The 18,737-nt window shown below is 34.7% G+C and overlaps 1 protein-coding gene and 1 non-coding gene across 2 annotated transcripts in view; both read right to left on the bottom strand.

Moving 5' to 3' along the window:
* HCN1 (hyperpolarization activated cyclic nucleotide gated potassium channel 1) overlaps positions 1-18,737 on the bottom strand; it is a 386,148-nt gene that overhangs the window by 127,237 nt on the left and 240,174 nt on the right. The window lies entirely within an intron of this gene.
* Positions 1,942-2,045, bottom strand: LOC140632777 (U6 spliceosomal RNA). Its single transcript, XR_012030468.1, has one exon. It is a non-coding gene; the product is annotated as a U6 spliceosomal RNA (small nuclear RNA).

Below are 18,737 nucleotides of genomic sequence, written 5' to 3'. Positions count from 1 at the left end.
CATTTGTTCAAGAAAACAAAGCTTGAATACCAACTGACCATTGCTATCCCATCAAAATAAAAGCTGAAGGCATCACACCAGTTCTGATGCCATGCCCTAGACGGAGACATTCTTTATATATTCTTATTTACTACTGAGTGAACTATGACAGGTCTCATGCCAATCAAGAATTTAGTTATTTAGTAATCTCGTCTCACTCTTCCATGCTGCTCCTTCACATAAAACAAGCAAACAGCCCCAAACAAATTTAGTTTACTCTCATTTATTTAGGTGAACAGAGTTCAATATGATTCATCAAGGGATGCCTGGGTGGCTCAGTGGTTGAGTGTCTGCCTTTGGCTCAGGATTCTGGAATCAAGTCCGACCTTGGGCTTCCTGCTCAGCGGGGAGTCTGCTTCTCCCTCTGCCTATGTCTCTTCTCTCTCTCAGTGTCTCTCATGAATAAATAAATAAAATCTTGAAAAAAAAATACGATTCATCAAAATAAAACAGACCACTCTCCTGACCTCTAATCCTGTCTACCTGGATGTTCCCTACTTGGCTTTAAAAAGATATACAAAAATCTATGTGTCCAGACTATATCCAGCTCACCTGAATGAATATCAATGAACTCTATTGTCTCTCAACCCTGCCTCCCCCTGCCCCCCCCCGCCCCCACCATCTCAGTATCACTTAATTGACTACCAATCTTACTTCTCTTTCCTCCACTGGGTGAACCGAAAGCATGCACGCAGGCAGGAGAGCATCTAAACAGTTTCTGCTTCCACTTTGGGACCTAAATATTTCTCAGGCTGGCAGTCTGGAAAGTACTTGTTTATCACAAAACCAACAAATGCATGCAAATAACAACCATTAAAAAGAATCCTTCTTTTGTCCCCAATTACATGCATCTATGCTCTCATTCCCTGCCTAGGACTTTCCTTCAGGACACCTTACAGTGTGGTAAAAAAAAAAAAAAAAAAAAACAGACACCCAAAATGGTGTCACTTAGGCCGGGTTTTCAAATCTGGGATCAATACCTAGTTTAATTGCAGTTTTAATCTCCCCCAGAAATGTAGTCTTAATCAGTTAGTAGTATTCTGATGGGTTCCATTTGAGTCTGGCAGGGGCTCTCTTCATCCCCTAAGGAGGAGGAAGGAATTTGTCTGATAAGATACCCTCTACTTCTTTCCAGGGAAAGCAACCCTGTTGGTAACAATCCTTTTCTTTTGCTAATAACTTTCTTGCCCCACCCTCCTTCCTGTAAAAATCTTTCATTTTGTAGAACTCCTTAGAGTTCCCCTCTACTTGTAGATGGGATGCTGCCAATTCATGAATCATTTAATAAAGCCAGTCAGATTTTCAAATACACTAATTTGATTTTTGTGTTTTAACAAGTGTCACTTGACTTGTGGCCCTGCTTTTGGTCATTTCTGTTATCATGGGTTTACAATATGGAAAATGACTTGGCATCCATAATAATCATGCCCATGTTCAGTGCACTTCTTCCTTGATTGTGGCCCTTAATTACTCTGAGGTCAGTTGTTTCCCTTCTAAGGTTTTTTTAAAACCAACTTATACTTCTGTGATCAAAAATATGCTATAACTCAATAATATCATACTGTAAGCTCTAATCATCTTATAAACAGTAGTTAATATGGAACTAACCCTTCTGTTCTTTCATCATTGTTGGACTTTGATTCTGCTCTTTCATTTCTAAAGCTGTATGGGGTTTATTTTCATTGTTTCTTTCTCTTTTGAATAGATAGACAGAGCTCCTTTTTCTGCCAGTTTTATTGAGATATAATTGACATATAACATTGTATTAATTTAAGATGTAAAACACAATGATTATATATAATATATATTTTATATTTTTATAAAATATATATTATATATATATATTGCAAAATGATCACCACAAAAAGTTTAGTTACCATCCACTAGCCCACACAGTTACAAAAATATAAGGAATACTTCACACATTTGCATGTCATCCTTGTGCAGGAACCACGCTAATCTCTGTAGGGTTCCAATTTTACTCTGTGTTCTCCCAAAGTGAGCACTAGAGCTCCTTTTCTTTATTCCAATGGGAAACAATTTTCCACATTTTTCTTGTCTGGATTCCTACAAATTACAATTTACCTTCTCTACTTTAATCCTTTCCAGTTTGTTCTTTGGAAGAGCCAGCAACAAGTCCAATCTAGTCACTTCCTTGCTTAGTTTCCTTATAGTCTCAAGAGTTAAGTCAAACCTACTAAGGGAATCATAACAAGCTGGTCACCATGCAGTCCCTCCCTGGCCTTCAGCAACACTCCTTAACTTTCCTAACTCCTATATGAAGACCCAGACTGCTCTTGCCACTTGGAATCACTTGTAGTTCCCCAAACAGGACAATTCATTCTCCTCCGTGCCTTTACATAGGTAGCTTTTCTCTTACTCAATATGCATTCTGACCTCTTGCCTCTCTGCCTGGCCACTTCAGCTAGTCTTCCAAGATGCAGATCACTTTGTAACATTCTCAAATATCTACCTTCATCTCTCCAAGTCAGCCCTTCCAGCTGAGTTCAGCTTCTCATCTCTGTAGCCCCCAGTACCTAATGCTTCCATTTATCATGTGATTGCATTGCATCATCCGTTTACTTGTTTGCCTTCAGCAGTATAACCAAAGATCCCTAAAAACAGGGACCATATCCTAACCATCTTTGTATCACAAGCATCCAGTAATGACTGATATTAATGGAATCTAAGAAAAATATTTAACTGAGAATAACAATATTCTACTATCAGTCTGTTCTCTAATGTTGACATAGCTACCTTGAATTGTGTTGAAAGTAGAAAAGGCAGTACCTTCACTTGAACTACAAAGGAAACCAGGATCTCTCATTAAGGTTCAGGGTATTTCCACTGTGAAGTATGAACTTTAATTCTAATAAAATTGAACAGATGACCTTACCAGTTTGATCAACTCTTCTCTCATTGATATCTGTATCGCAGATGGCATAAATAACTCAACATGTATTTAAATAATGATTTTTAAAATTGAAATAATATAAAATATTTCAAATTTGTTAGGTATGCTTTCCTTCATGAGTGCCTTCTCAGGGGATTAGCCTCCCTGCTAATTTTCAGACATGCTTTCATATGGCTTTTCATATGGTTCTCTCCTCACTTGTTTTCTTTTGGGAGGAAGGCAAATGTCCTTTCACAATGATATACTTATGCTTTTCTGGACTCAAAGTGCTGAGAGTTAAATTTGAAACACCACTTTTTTTGTTTTTATTTTTTGAAACACCACTTTAATAATGCAAATATCATTTACATATTTTCATCAGGCAAAGATGGAACACATACCCAATATACATCAACGGACAATGACCTAACAGAAGTTGCTTTGGTTCCCTTAGATGAGAATGATCCAACATTGACATTGGAGGTTACAAATGTGGTCCATTATCACATGTGGAAGGGAATGAGACTAGCCTAATGAAAACAGTTCTTAGAGGTGTTGGGAGGCAAGCCCTTGTGGAACATATATAAAATGTGCAGTATTATTTATATGGTATTCTTATTTAGCTTCCCATGATTCTTGTGCCTATGGAAATAAAACAATGAAAAATACTACTTTTGCTTTCCCAAATATAATCAATCAAATATGATTATTCTCAATATATTTCAACGTTCTCTTTAGGATAGAGAATAAAAGTGGTAGAGGTTTCTCCACATTAGAATAAGTAATGAATCCCTCATGAGTAGGGGACACTGAGTCATCCTTTTTTTTTTACTATTCCTCACCACCCTTAACTCCTATAAAAATGATGATGGCAGTGCAAAATCCTGGGTTGCCAAATTTTAGGATTTCTTGGGCTTCCCAGAATCATTCCCCATGTATGGACCAAGTAACAGAGAACACATTTAAATATAATAAAGTTTGAGTGTGCTTTGCCAACAACCCTGAACAGGTTAACATTGAGAAGGGCCCAAAACTCAGTAGGTAATGAGAACATCCAATGTGGTTTTCTCTTAGTGCAGTGTCAGGCATTAAATATTAGTGAATTGACTGTTTTTGATGGATGGCCTGAGGTATTCAGTAGCTACTCATAATTTAGTATTGAACAAATTACCACTAATAACTTTTCTGACCAAGTTAATGTAACATTTCTGTAATATATTATGATCTGGAAAAATCACACAGCAATTATCAGAAAAGCAATTTTTTAAATCAGTATTTGGTACTAAGTTAGGCCAAGGTCAGAGTTAAAGGCAGAATCAATAGTTTGTTTTTACTAGGTCCTTTAGTATTTGACCTTTAAACTGCTGTTTCGTCATTCTATAGCTATTGCAGAGTAAGTGATCATGTTATATCCAATTTCATTGCTAAAATAAATACAAGGTCATTGCCTCCAGCAGGTGACTGGAAAGAATACAGTGCAATCTTCTTATTCATAATACCCCCCAAAAAACTAAGAATTTTTCTCAAGGCCTTTTGAATGTACTCGGAATGTAAATTAATGAAACAATAGGTTATACCCATAGTCAGCTATGATCAATTTAATATGGCCAAACAGACAAAAGCAGTTTCCTTAAATAAGAGCTACCCAGGGTCTTATTAGTGCAGAGAGAAAAAAAAATCAAGGTCATGCTAAAGGTGTATGACTTCATGGTGGAAAATTTTAATCCTCCAAACACCTCCCAGAAAAGAAACCAAAAGCAAGAGGAACAATAATCATTAGGCAGATTTCAAAATCTCATTTAGACCAATGGACAAATACTAAGGAAAAAGAGTAGAAATTCTAAATATACTAAGGTATATGTTTTTACAGAGTAAGGTTGACAAGGTTGGCAAGGCGTGGTATGTCTCTTATTAGAATGGCATGTAGAGGGGTACATTGGTGGCTCAGTGGTTGAACAGACGTCTGCCTTTGGCTCAGGTTGTGATCCCGGGGTCCTAGGATGGAGTCCCACATCAGGTTCCCCTCAGGGACCTGCTTCTCCCTCTGCCTATCTCTCTGCCTCTCTTCTGTGTCTCTCATGAATACATAAATAAAATCTTAGAAAAAAAAAAGAACGGCATATAGCATTATCACCACACAAGTTTACATATGAGAAAGTAGGTACCCTGAAATTCTAAAGTAGCAGTTTCATGTGAATTACATCTTAGAAAGAAAAAGGTCTATGAATTGATTTTAGGAAAAAAATAAAAATTTTTACTTATCTTTTAGTCCTATCTTGCCAAATTTAGAATGATCAAAGAAAAAGTGATTATAATGTACTCTGCTAAAATATAAGCAACGTAAGGTGAGAAAACATACTTGTTAAGTGATATTTATTCAACTATATGCAAACATAAAGATTAAACATGTTTGCCTCATTATATTTGTTTCCAACTATTTTAATATATAGTTAAATTTATATTATATAATATTTATGCATATATAAAGTGAGGGCAATCACCATCACAGAGCTTGCGTGAGCTAAAAAATAATGGTCATGGCATTAATGGACTTCTAATCTATTTAATATTGTTTTTGCAAGCAGCTTTCAAAACCAAGCAATCTAATCTTTTCTAAATGGCATTATAGTAGGAAAAAGGTCATGTGTTTAGACTGGCAAGCCCATGAGGAAAATAATAGTAAGTTTCTAGTTAGACTCTGATGTGATAAATCAATAGAACTGTCAACAGCTGGGTCCTGAGATTAACACAGATGTGGGAAGAGAAAGCAAACATAACTGTGGAAATGGAAGCAAATACTATGCTTACAGACAATAGCCATCTGGGAATCGTTTCTTCGAGCAGGAGTTATAAATCAAGGCAGTTTGCCTGTAGAAAGTTCTAATACCTTTTTGTAAAAGTACTTTATTATAATGTGGAGATTTATCCTAATTCTATATGCTATTGACATAATCCAACCCAAGAGTATTACCAAAGCATAAATTGTACATTTACATTGGCATGACTTCTCTTCACCATAGAATATTCAGAGGTAAATAGTAGTTTCCTTGTGCCCCTTTGGCATTTACATCCTTTTGTATCAGGAAGCACTACTGATGAAGAATTTCTATTTTTGCCAGGTATCCTCTGGAACACTTAAAGGAATTCAGGATGAACATCATACTATGTCAAGACTGGGCTTGCTTAAAAGTATCAAATATCATGTGCTTTGCTTGGGGGAGCTGATAGTGTGGCATGTTATGACACTATACAAGCTTCCTTTGTTGAATAAACTTAAAGGACTATAAGCTATTATTTCATATCCTGAAAGACCCAAGGCATAGGTACTAGGATGGGAGAATCTCATGGAAACACTGGTACAGTTTACCAAGTGGATGTTTATCCACCACTTGCAAGTAATGAGAGGTATGTCAGATGCAAGTAATCAGTATCTTATGTGAGAGGCTGATTCCTTGAAATCATGAAGAATGAGAGAGGAATAAGTGAATGTCAGCATACTACCCAAGAGCCCAAAGGAGTGCCAGTAACTAGGATGTTGAAGCAATCAAGAGCTAGAAGTCCCCTAAGATATTTGAGTAAGTGAAGTGTTGCTATTGGAAAATAAGCTATGATACTGGAAATCGTCCTTTCCATGTCTGTCTTTCACCTTTCTCTGCTCTTTACTCAGGAAACTGATCCTTGTAGATTACAGTTAACAGGATCCCTTGCCCCTGATTTCCAGCTGGATTCAATCGCCTGACAAAGATGCAAGGGAAGAAGGAAAATGTAATTAGTATTTTGAGCTTCCACTTTGAAGAGAGTGAATTGGTGATATTTTCTGTTAAAGTTAACTCCTATCGATGTGGCCCCATTTACAAGACTCCCTTTTCTGACTTTCAGTGTTGGTAACAGTTCTGTGATAACTCTCCCTGGGCACCATGCTATTCCCTGTGGTCACCAATATCCCACTCACAATGTGGTAAATGATCCTCTTTTATTTTTTAAATTATTAAAAAGATTTTATTCAAGTATAATTAACACTCAGTGTTATATTATTTTCAGGTATAAATATAATGATTCAACAACTCAATAGTATTCAGTGTTCATCATGATAAGTGTACTCTTTATCTCCTTCACTATTTCAGCCATTCCCCCTGCCATTCACCTCCCCTCTTGCAACTACCAGTTTGTTTTCTATATTAAAGAGTATATTTTTGGTCTTTTCTTCCTTTGTTTTGTTTTTAAAGATTTTATTTATTTGAGACAGAGAGAGGGTGAGAGAGTGTTTTGTTTCTTAAATTCTGCATATGATCGAAACATATGGTACTTGTCTTTCTCTGACTGGATTATTTCACTTAGCATTATATTCTCTAGATTTATCCATATTGTTGCAAATGGCAATATTTCATTCTTTTTTTGTGTGGCTGAATAATATTCCATTATCTCTATTTTCTCTCTTCCTTCCTAAGGACAAATATTCGGATTGCTTCCATATATCGGCTATTATAAATAATGCTGCAATAAACATAAGAGTACAAATTTATTTTCGAAATAGTGCTTTCATTTTCTTTGGGTAAACACCCAGTAGTGGAATTATTGGATCGAATGATAATTCTATTTTTAATTTTTTGAGGAACCTCCATGCTGTTCTCCACAGTGGCTATACCAGCTTGGATTCTACCAAACATTTGAAGAAGAGTAAATATCTATTCTCAAACTATTCCAAAAAAAAATAAAAGAGGAAAGATAGATTAAAAAGCCAGTATTACCCCAATAATGAAACCAGATAAAGACACCACAAGAAAAGGGAACTATAAGCCAGTATCTCTGATGAACATAGATGCAAAAATCCTCAACAAAGTATTAGCAAACTGAATCCACAATACATTTAAAAAATTATTCAGCATGATCAAGTGGGGTTTATTCCAGGGGTGTAAAGGTGACTCAACATTTGCAAATCAACTGATGTGATACATCACATTAACCAGAGAAAGGATTAAAAAAAAGTGTGATTATTTCAATAGTTGCAGAAAAAGCATTTGACAAAGTACAACATCCTTTCATGATAAAAACTCACAACAAAATGGGTTGAGAGGGAACATATCTCAACATAATAAAGAGCATATATGAAACAGAGTGAACATACTTAATGGCAAAAAACTGGAAGCTTTCTTTGTAAGATCTGGAACAAGACAAAGATGTCCACTCTCACCACTGTTATTCAAAATAGTACTTGAAGTCCTAGCCACAGCAATTATATAAGAAAAAGAAATAAAAAGTATCAAAATTGGTAAAGAAGAAGTAAGATTTTCACTATTTGCAGATGACATGATACTATCTATAGGAAACCTTAAAGACTCCATCAAAAAAACTACTAGAACTGATAAATGAATTCAGTAAAGTCACAAAATACAAAATAAGTGTACAGAGTCTGTTGCTTTTCTATACCCTAATAGTGAAGTAACAGAAAGAGAAACTAAGAAAACAATCCCATTTACAATTATACCGAGAAAGATAAAATATGTAGGATAAACCTAGCTAAAGAGGTAAACGACCTATACTCTGAAAACTATAAAACATTTATGAAAGAAACTGAAGATGATACAAATAGAAAGATATTCCATGCTCATGGGTTGAGAGAACGAGTATTGTTAAAATTTCCATACTACTCAAAGCAATCTACAGATTCAATACAATCCTTATCAAAATACCATAAGCATTTTTCACAGAATTAGAAATCATCCCCTTTTTAATACCTTCCTCTACTTTGTAACTTCAGAATGCCATCTGTTCCTGTGGTAACTCTACCTGTGTACTATTTTAGATAAAGAAGAAACACATGAAGATACAGAAATAAGTTTCTCTGAAAGTCAAGATATGTTAGCTCAAGAGACCAGTCACTAATAACTCTATGAACCTAGGAAAGTTATTTACCTTCTCTAGGTATCTTTTCATTAAAAAAAAAAATGGACTTCTGGAATCTAAGGTTTATTTCTGCATCTAAAATTTTGTCTTTCTATTATTCTAGACACAGAAATCTGATTATAAGAGAATATATATCTGTTATATCACACCCTTCTTGTATCTTGGGGCACACTGCTGATTGCTTTATCAATATCCATTCCCTTTTCCTTACAGAATCCCCAAAGTTTTGGGGTGGCAATGTGGTCAGCATAATAAAATAGGATAGTAATAGTTTTTGGAAGAATGAGGCAACCAAGTGATTCATTACTGGTCAATGAGATAAGTCAAACTTATTGTAGAGTTTTTGGAAACATAAGAGGATGTCCCAGTTGGGGTTGCCTTTTCTGCCACTTGGCTTTTCTCTTCTTGCCTGAAATATGGACTTGATGGCTAGGGTAGGGAATCCTTCCTGAGAGTGACAGCAGCAGTTGCATCCTACAGCAGATAGAGGGTGTGTGCTGATAACATCATTGAAGTGGCATCCCAAACCTGGATGACCTATCTTTCAGTTTTTCACCTGGTAGACCTTATTTAATGCACTTTTGACTTACTATAAAGTTGTTTATGGAACATTATACTGCATTGAAAGTGAGTGCTTTGCAGCAACATTCAATGACATGGATGAATATGTCAATAAAATAGGGCAGCCCGGGTGCCCCAGCAGTTTAGCGCCACTTTCAGCCTAGGGTGTGATCCTGGGGACCTGGGATCAAGTCCCGCATTGGGCTCCCTGCATGGGGCTTGCTTCTCCCTCTGCCTGTGTCTCTGCCTCTCTCTCTGTTTCTCCCATGAATAAATAAATAAAATCTTAAAGAAAAATAGTCAAGGAAGCCTATCCTATAAAACAACACACAGCTTCACTTTTTCATAAAGTTAAAAAATGAAAAACCAAACAGTATGTTTTGAAAATTGTACTGTTGAGATGCATGTTTGTTTTTATAACTGTTTTTTAAAGGCAAGGAACTGAAAAATATAGTATTCAATCTTGAATGCAAATTTTCTAATTTATAGATATTAAATGAATATATCTAGATACATATGTATATGTAGCTGGATACTTTCCATTTTCAGTTTGAGACACCTATGTATGCAGCACAAGTTAAACATGCTAAAAGTCCAATGTCTTTCTCCATATGTCTACAAATATTTTTTAGGCTCACTTTTTTACAAGTAATCAAACTTCTCCAGAAAACCTTCCAAATTCAGATTTTCCTTTCATTCTCATAATTTACCAGCTTAAAAAATATGTTATCAATCAAGTATCTCATCCATTTTACAACTCTGCCATTCAAACTCCTTCTGTTACCTTCCAGCTCTTTTGCATTGCTGGGATGTTAATGGAAGAAACATCAAGCTCAAAAAAAAAAAAAAAAAAAAAAAGAAAGAAAGAAAGAAAAAAAAAGGAAAAAAAAAAGAAACATCAAGCTCAAAGAGGAGACTAGACACTAATTATTGCCTGTGGTTGGATAGTAAGAGACACAAAATCCTTCAGTGACAATCGCTTACTTTCAGCTTCTTTCAGACCAGCATTCAAAGTTCCTCACAATCAGGTGTCAGCCAACTTTTCTAATTTTCTTCCTTTCTCTATCTCAGTCCTTCTCCAGAAATTCCACCAGAACCAAACCCCTTCTTCCCTCTAAACAACCCATAGACTTTTCTGCATCAGAGTCCCTCCAAAAGCGTATTTTTGTTCACTTATATTCTACATGCATGGGAGGCTCTTCTTTCTATGTATTTAAATTCAATTCCATTCTTTAAAATCCAGCTCAATTTTTATCAATTTCTTGGCGATATTTCCTTGGAACTGCTGCAACAATTTTCATTAGAAAAAAAATCACTTGCTAACACATCTGTACCATCTCTTCTGCTCCCATCTCACTTGTCACCATCATATGCCAGGACTTATTCTGGCAGAGGATGGAAGTTCAGTGAAGAGTTTCTGATTGCTTGGATCCCAAGATATTTTCAACTACTCTTTTCAACTACTATGTTGGGATTTTCTCTAAAGTGTATAATTTTATTTTTCTCTTGTCTCCCCAAGTAAAATTCTTTGATAGAAAGAGCTATGTCTCTCACATACTGTTCTGATCTTGCCAAGTTCATTCCTCATAAAAAGTACTCCATAAAAATTACTGATTTACTTTAAAAAGATAAGAACATTAAATTTGTGATTAAGAATTACCTCAGATATTAATTGCTTTACTTTTAAAAAATACACAAACCAAATGCCTCCTATAGAAACCAAGTGATTTCTATAGAAATTAGGAAGTTGATGCTATCTTCTGAGTAAGGTCACCTATGAATCATAATCAAAAGTTAGAGGAAAAAACAAACAAACAATAAAAACAACAAAAACTCAACACTTTATAAACAAATTTACCAAAATATTCCAAAGTTTTTGAGAAAAATGTTACTTTCATTAGGCAGATGGCATGGAATACCACTATTAATTTATAATACTATTATACTATTTCCCAGATTGCATTTGAGGATTTATTTTCCTTAATAAATCTTAACATATTCTCAGGATGCCTGGGTGGCTCAGTGGTTGAGCAACTGCCTACAGCTCAGGGCTTGATCCTGGGTCCCAGGATTGAGTCCTACATCAGGCTCTCCACTGGGAGCCTGCTCCTCCCTCTGCCTATGTCTCTGCCTCTCTGTGTCTCTCATGAATAAATAAATAAAATATAAAAAAAAATCTTAATGTAGTCTCAGGATACATATTTTCAATTTGTTTATTGCTGACAGTTGTTGAAATTTGTAGCATTAATGTAAAATACAGAAGTGTCCTCTCAGTATTTTAGGTCTTCATTAATAAACACATTTATTTAGAGTAAACCAGTAACTCAGTAGAAGAATAATTTCTATTACTACTGTCTATACTGAACAATATTTTCATAGTGTACATATGTAACATGTAATAGTGTGTATGTATATATAATATGCACTTACATATACACACACATGGCTTACATGTTATTCATAGGAAATTATCTACATCACTAATGATAAAATATGTTATAAATCAAGGAATCATTTCTTATAATTTTCATTAACAGTACATAGTTTGGGGGTTTAGTACTTGAACATAATTAAATCAGAGAAGATGGCATTGATGTTTTATTACAATTACCTAGCATATAATGTCTATCACACAATGAGTAATTAACAACAGATGAGTGGTGGTTTGTGATTTTCTTGCCAATCCTTTAAACATGTCTCTTGTTGCAGGGAATAATATGAAGTCATTATCATAAATTCAATTGCAGTGGTATATGTTCACAATTAACAGCTTGTATCGTTTTACCTTATTCTTACACAATAAAGTACTGACTTATATAATTTAGAGTCACATAATACTAATTAGCTCCATCTGTGTGGCATTTTATTTAATACTGAGAAATCCAATTATGGGATCATTTGATAAATTAAAAAATCATGCCTCAAATCCTTGGAGATAAATGGCATGAGTGCATGAAAGAACTATAGGTTAATTTCTGGTAACATATTAGTAATCATAACAAGATGTGAAATAACCCTTTCAAGTATTACAGAGCCATTTAGTAATGTTAGCTGAGAACATAGTAGAAGATATTTCATGTGAAGATGGTAGTGATGGAAAGAAAGAATGAGAGAAGGAAGATTGAGAGGAGAGAATAATCTAATTCCGTGCAAATGAAAGAAAATAAACAACTAACCATGCAAAAGACTAAGTAATGGAGCAGTGAGAGACGCCATGTTAGAGCCATTTGAATTATTCCATGTTGTACAGTTTAAAATGAATTACAAAAAAATATAAATAAAATGAATTGCAATCAATTTGTGATTATGGACTAGAAAAGTAATGTGGTTGATTTTATTGTTTGATTCAGGGATCAATTAAGAAAAACTAATGACAGGAAGGTAAGACATGAAATCATGTCAGGAAAGAAAGGAGGATTCATCTATAATTTAAATATGAAATAGTGACCTAAAACAGACAGATATTTGGGAATGGCAGAAGGAACACACACACAAAGCATTTGAGAAACCAAGATTTAGAACTTGATGATGTGGAAACGAAAATGAGTGAATGGTGGTGGTGTAATTCTGTGGGAATAAGAAAGTAGATACCAGGTGTTAACCTTCCTAGCCTAGACAAGCAAGACTCTCTCATTCCTTCTAACCTGAAGAAGGACTTCATATCTCCCTGCATTTATTCTATTTAACTGTTTGAACAGACAAACTTGTTTAAAGTGTCATGATCAGTCATTGAAACGTCCCAGATCTCCTCATGGAGGAGTAAGAATTTTAACAGGATCTGTCCCTGAGGACAGTTCAGAAGTGCTTAAAATCTGCTCTTCCTGTGAACTCTGAGAAAGTTTCCTTACATATTTAACTAGAGAGGAAAAACACATTTCTTCTCCGATCACCTGGTGAACTAAAGGAAAGGAAAATGTTCAACTTTGGTTCAGAGAAAAGGAATTCACAAAACAACAAAACAACTTAGTGGCGTCTATGTCTATACTATGGAAAGCATATTCACATAGTCTTGCTGTGCTTCAAATGAGGGATAAATTGCTTTGGCAGACCAACGCTTTCTCTGAGTTGAGTCCTACACAGCCAGATGACACTGGTCAGCTCTGTATTTCTTAAAATGTTTTCTTCCTAAGTTGGTTTTTACTGCTGCCTGTTTCCAAGATACCAGGAGCTGAATATATTGCAATTTTCTACCTTAAATGTCAAAACAAAACAAAAACACCTTGTGGCTGTCCCCAGAATGTACGTCACTGTCCTATCTTTATTTATTTATTTATTTTTTGATCAGTGGTCTAAAACCCAGGTTTCAGTTTGTTAAAAACATTTTTAAAAATTCCACAATTTTCTATGTTTAGGGTTAATGTTTAAGCCTTATTGCTGCTTTGTTGAGAAAAATCCTTTCATCTTTTTTCAAAATATCTGAATATTTATGTGTTCACCAAGATCCATTCATCCTTTCCTTTTACATAACCCTAGTTTCTTTTGCAAATTAGCTTGCAAGTATTGAGTGTTTTATTAGGTTTGACCAAGTTGAAGATTTTGGTAACATCATTTGAAAAAAAAATTGTCTTTTTGCACTGATTTGTGTTGGAAAAATGTGATATTTCCAACATATAGATCAGTGTATCAAATGTATGGTTCAACTGAATTGTTCTTATTTTTACTTGTGCTTATTGGCCAGTTTTTTAAAAAAAAAAAAACTTTACAACTAAAACAAAGTGTAAAAGGCTCATAAAGAATGTAAGTCATCTTGAAGTCTGTTAGATAAACTAGGAAAACACTTTCAATTTAAATATTATTCCTTTAAATCAAGACTTTAAATAAAAGTTTTGATTACTTAACACTGATGAAACTACCTGATTGAAATTATGATACAATATGTATTGACATTGTTTCTAAGCCATTTAAAGTACAAAGGAGTGTTTCATATCCTTATTCAACTAATCTTTGGCGCTGAGGACAAATTCTACTTTCCTAAGATGCTATGGAAGTAGTTCTTGATTACTTTTCATTTTGAAAATTTCAGGACATTATCTGAAGGAGAACATTCTGTCTTTGGCCTGTAAAATCTGTACTACAGTGAAAAGAGGATGCACAGTGAGAGACAGTTCTTAAGTAAAATTCTGTGTGGCTTCCTACTAGCTGTTTTACATTGAGGAGGCAATTAATCTCTATTGTCCTCTACGAAAAAAAGTGGATAAAACTTGCAGAATCACTACAAGGAGTAAGTGAGATAATGAATGCAAAGCGTCTGGCGCTTAGGAGAAACATAACTGGTAGATACTTAAAAGCAAAAAGAAAAAAAAATATCCTACACATTCTCACTATGTAAAAATAAATAATATACAATTTTATTTTAGATGCAATTTTAGTCAGTTTCAAATTTTCTGTTATGGATTCATTTCTTCTGTCAGTGCTAATGAATTTCAGACTTTTATTTTTATTATTTTTATTTTTAAAGATTTTAAAACTTTATTTGAGAGAGGGGAGAGCTAGTAAGCATGAGCATGGCAGGTGGGGGAGAGAGGTGGAGGGAGAGGGAGAGGAAGACTCCCTGCTAACCAAGGCCCTGACCCCTGAGGCTCCTAATTTCCAGGACGCCAGGACCATGACACCACGATGCAGATACATAACCAACTGAGCTGCCCAGGCACCCATGGACTTTTTCTTATTCAAAATTCTGATCATCCATGTTAAGAGTCATTTAGGTTTTTGTTTTTCCTTTCTGTCAGAATGTTTGCTTTTCAATTTAGTGCTAACTTGAAGCAATACAGAAGCATTTATTTTTTAAAAAATATTCAAGTCATTCTTATTATGTACTCCTTATGAATTTGTTAAAATGAATTACATTAGTTAACTTTGTGTAACTTAAGTGGTTAATAGCTAATTTATATACACATTTAATTATTAATTTTAACTTACTAGCAATGAAGACAATTGAACACTTTGTACGATTTGTAACAATTTAATATCTCTCATGTATTATTAAATCCATGCTTTATTATCATTCTGCGGCTTTTGAAAACAAATTTGGCCAAAGGACAAATATAGGAGAAAATAGAAAAGCAGAAATAAGGGAAATAGTCCATTATAATGGGAGATAAAAGGCTGAATTTCAAGAAACAAAAGGATAAGAAAGACCCTCCAAAAAAGCTTTAAAATATATTAATGTAATATATAATAAAATATAAATTTTATATACAGCCTGAAAGGAGAAGAGAAAAAGGAATACAGGATTCAGAGAAAAAAATGGAAATAGAAACAGTAGATACTACATTATATTGGGGGAAAATACTTATACAAAATAATAATAATAATGGCTAGAAATTAATGAGAAATTATTATGAGCTAAATAATCTAAGAACTTTAAGTATATTATCTATTTTAACTGTCAAATAGCATTAAAAGGTAGGATTATAATTACCTTTTTTTCACAGACAGCAAAAGTGATGCTTGAAGAAATTAATTGGCTACCCAGGGATCACTGTTTATAAGAAATTATGTTTATAAGAAATTATGGCAGTTATATTATCAAGATTTTGTCCCTACAGCCACATGCCATAGTTACATTTTATTATATAACAAGTCATTCTAAAAGTTGTTGGCTTAAAAAGCAAGTCATTTACTTTTCTCAGGAATCTGAAATTTGGGTGGAAATCAACAAGAATGGAGAATCTCTGATATTTGCCGTTTCACAGTGAATTTTTCAACTGGAGTAGATAATCCTCTTCTAAGATGTCTCACATAGCTTACAAATTCGTGTTAGCTATTTATTAAAACTTCAGCTGATGCTGATGCTTGGAGAGGGAGAGCTCTTAGATCTTTTCGGGGGGGTAGTGTGAGGACATGAACTGCATGAAAGATAAAGAAAATAAGCTATAATCACTTAGTTGATCCCAGTGGATTGTGAAATTTGTTAGAATTAAGGAAATGGAGTGATCTGGAAGGCTATGAGGTGGTGGCTGAGAGCAGAATGTTTGGAACTGAGATTCTGGAGGAAACAGAATTGGTGATGAAAATGACTGAAGAGAAGCCTGGGTGACTCAGTGGTTGAGCATCTATCTGCCTTCAGCTTAGGTCGTGATCCCAGGGTCCTGGAATCAAGTCCTGCATCAGGTTCTCTGCAGGGACGTGGCTTCTCCCTCTGTCTATGTCTCTGCCTCTCTGTGTCTCTCATGAATAAATAAATAAGGACTTAAAAAAAAAAAAGAAAAGAAAATAACTGTGAAGACCAGTGAGTGATTATGGTAGAATGGAGATCATTGGAGGGGATGAGTTTGAGGTGTTGGAAGGGACCTCTTTTTGGATATTGAAATCCACAAGCAAACAATAGGGGTAGTTGTGGACACAGTGACAGTAAGCATGCAGCTGAGACCTTCAAAGAACAAAGAAAACTAATTTGCATGGGTAGGAGAGATAGTGAGGTCAATTGGGATATGGAGTTAGGACATCAAAGATGGTTGTTGTAGGAAGAAGAGGATGACAGACTGTAAGCAACAATATAAATAAGAATCAAATTAGTTGTAAGTTCAAAATTATACTTTGTTATAATATACATGTGTGTATACATATATATGTATATATACACAATACATGTATACATATATATATAAATATATATACATATATATTTACCTCTAGGCATAAATAAAACCAAACACACACAAAAATCTCCCGGTAGGATAATTAAATGAATATAGAGAGCAGAACTCCAACGTTTACAACTTCTCTGTTTTATAGTTCAGGAAATTTTAATCACAAAAAGCATAGACAACAATGACATCCCCAATGATATCATTTATCCTTAATAATTTGCTGATTTGTTCTCCATTAGTGAGATTGTTTTAATCAATATTGTGTTTCCAAGCAGCAAGGCACAGCTGCTGGTGCTCCTTTCTCTTCTTTTCTCCTCTTTTGTGGCTAGCCTGATAAAATGTGTAATTTTTATGTGCTTTCCTAAAGGTTAAAATGCCCAGGAAACATACATTTTTTTTCAAACTAGCTGTCTCCTTTTTTTTTGAAGTGAAACTAAAATGGAAACCATGTTTTCCCTTTCTTCATTTTGTCTGCGAGTCCTCATTGTGTCTGCATCTGTGCCTGATGTATGGCAGGTACTCAGTTAATCTTTGTTGAATGACTGAATTGAAATGGCTAAAGGGAAAATTGCAAAAACTCTTGTTTTACCCTCACACCTAACCATTGTGATCTAAGGGGAAGAATTAATTCAGGAATGGTGCATTAATCAAACCAGAGTGGTATCCTAGAGTTAAGAGAAACCTGAAGGTAAATTCCTCGTTTCCTACATGTAGGGTACATTCAGTAGAGCTGATTTAATAGAAGGCATCAGGTTATAGCTCAGAGAGTGCTTTTCATTTCTCTGGAGAAAATAAGAAGAAATGAATTTTAAGTTGTTTAAGAGGGATTTATAGACTCAGTATTTGAGCCTTGTGACTCAAGGTAATAATTTATGGATAAAGTGGTAAAATTTTCATTTTTATATAGGTGTAATTAGATTGTAGGTTCCTAACTATTGGTAACATCCCTGGAGAGTCACTTAGAATCTGTCCCATAGGACATCTGTCCTAGCAGTGTTTCTATCCAAAAGGTTTGCACAGTACTGGCATGGATATCTCTGGCCAGCCTTTTGAAATGAAGACTATTATTATTTGCATATTGCACAAAGCTTTGTCAGTAGGAACCCAGAGAAAAAGTGGAAATAAAGATTTCCAAAAAAAGAGAAGATGGAAATTGCCATTGATACAAGTCTGAGGGAAAGGGTTGACGTTTTCCTAAGAATAAATCAAATGGAGTTAAAATTATCAGTGTCTTAGTTGTAGGCTGATGAGGTATTTGGCCAATTTCTGAATTAAAAAAAAGAGCATGGATGAATTTAAAATAATGAATTTTGCCAAATTCTGGCACTAGCAGATTCTATTGCTAATGGCTAAGATTCTTGAGTGTGGAATACATGGCAGATATACATGCTAAGCATCTTATTTACTTATTTTTTAAAATATTTTATTTATTTATTTTGAGAGAGAGAGAGAGAGCAGGGGTGGGGAGGAGCAGAGGGAGAGGGAGAGAAAGTCACAAGCAGACTTCATGTTGAGCGCAGAATCTGATGCAGGGCTTGATACCATGACCTTGGCATCATGACTTTAGCCAAAACCAAAAGTCACACGATTAACCTAATGAACCACCCAGGCACCCATGTGCTAAACATTTTATAGACAGTGTTTATTTTATTTTATTTTATTTTTTTATTTTTTTTTATTTTTATTTATGATAGTCACAGAGAGAGAGAGAGGGGCGCAGAGACACAGGCAGAGGGAGAAGCAGGCTC

This window comes from Canis lupus, chromosome 4, assembly GCF_048164855.1.
Source record: "Canis lupus baileyi chromosome 4, mCanLup2.hap1, whole genome shotgun sequence".
Taxonomy (NCBI): domain Eukaryota; kingdom Metazoa; phylum Chordata; class Mammalia; order Carnivora; family Canidae; genus Canis; species Canis lupus.
The sequence above is the reverse complement of the archived record's forward strand: the minus strand, read 5'-3'. Positions and strand labels throughout refer to the sequence as shown.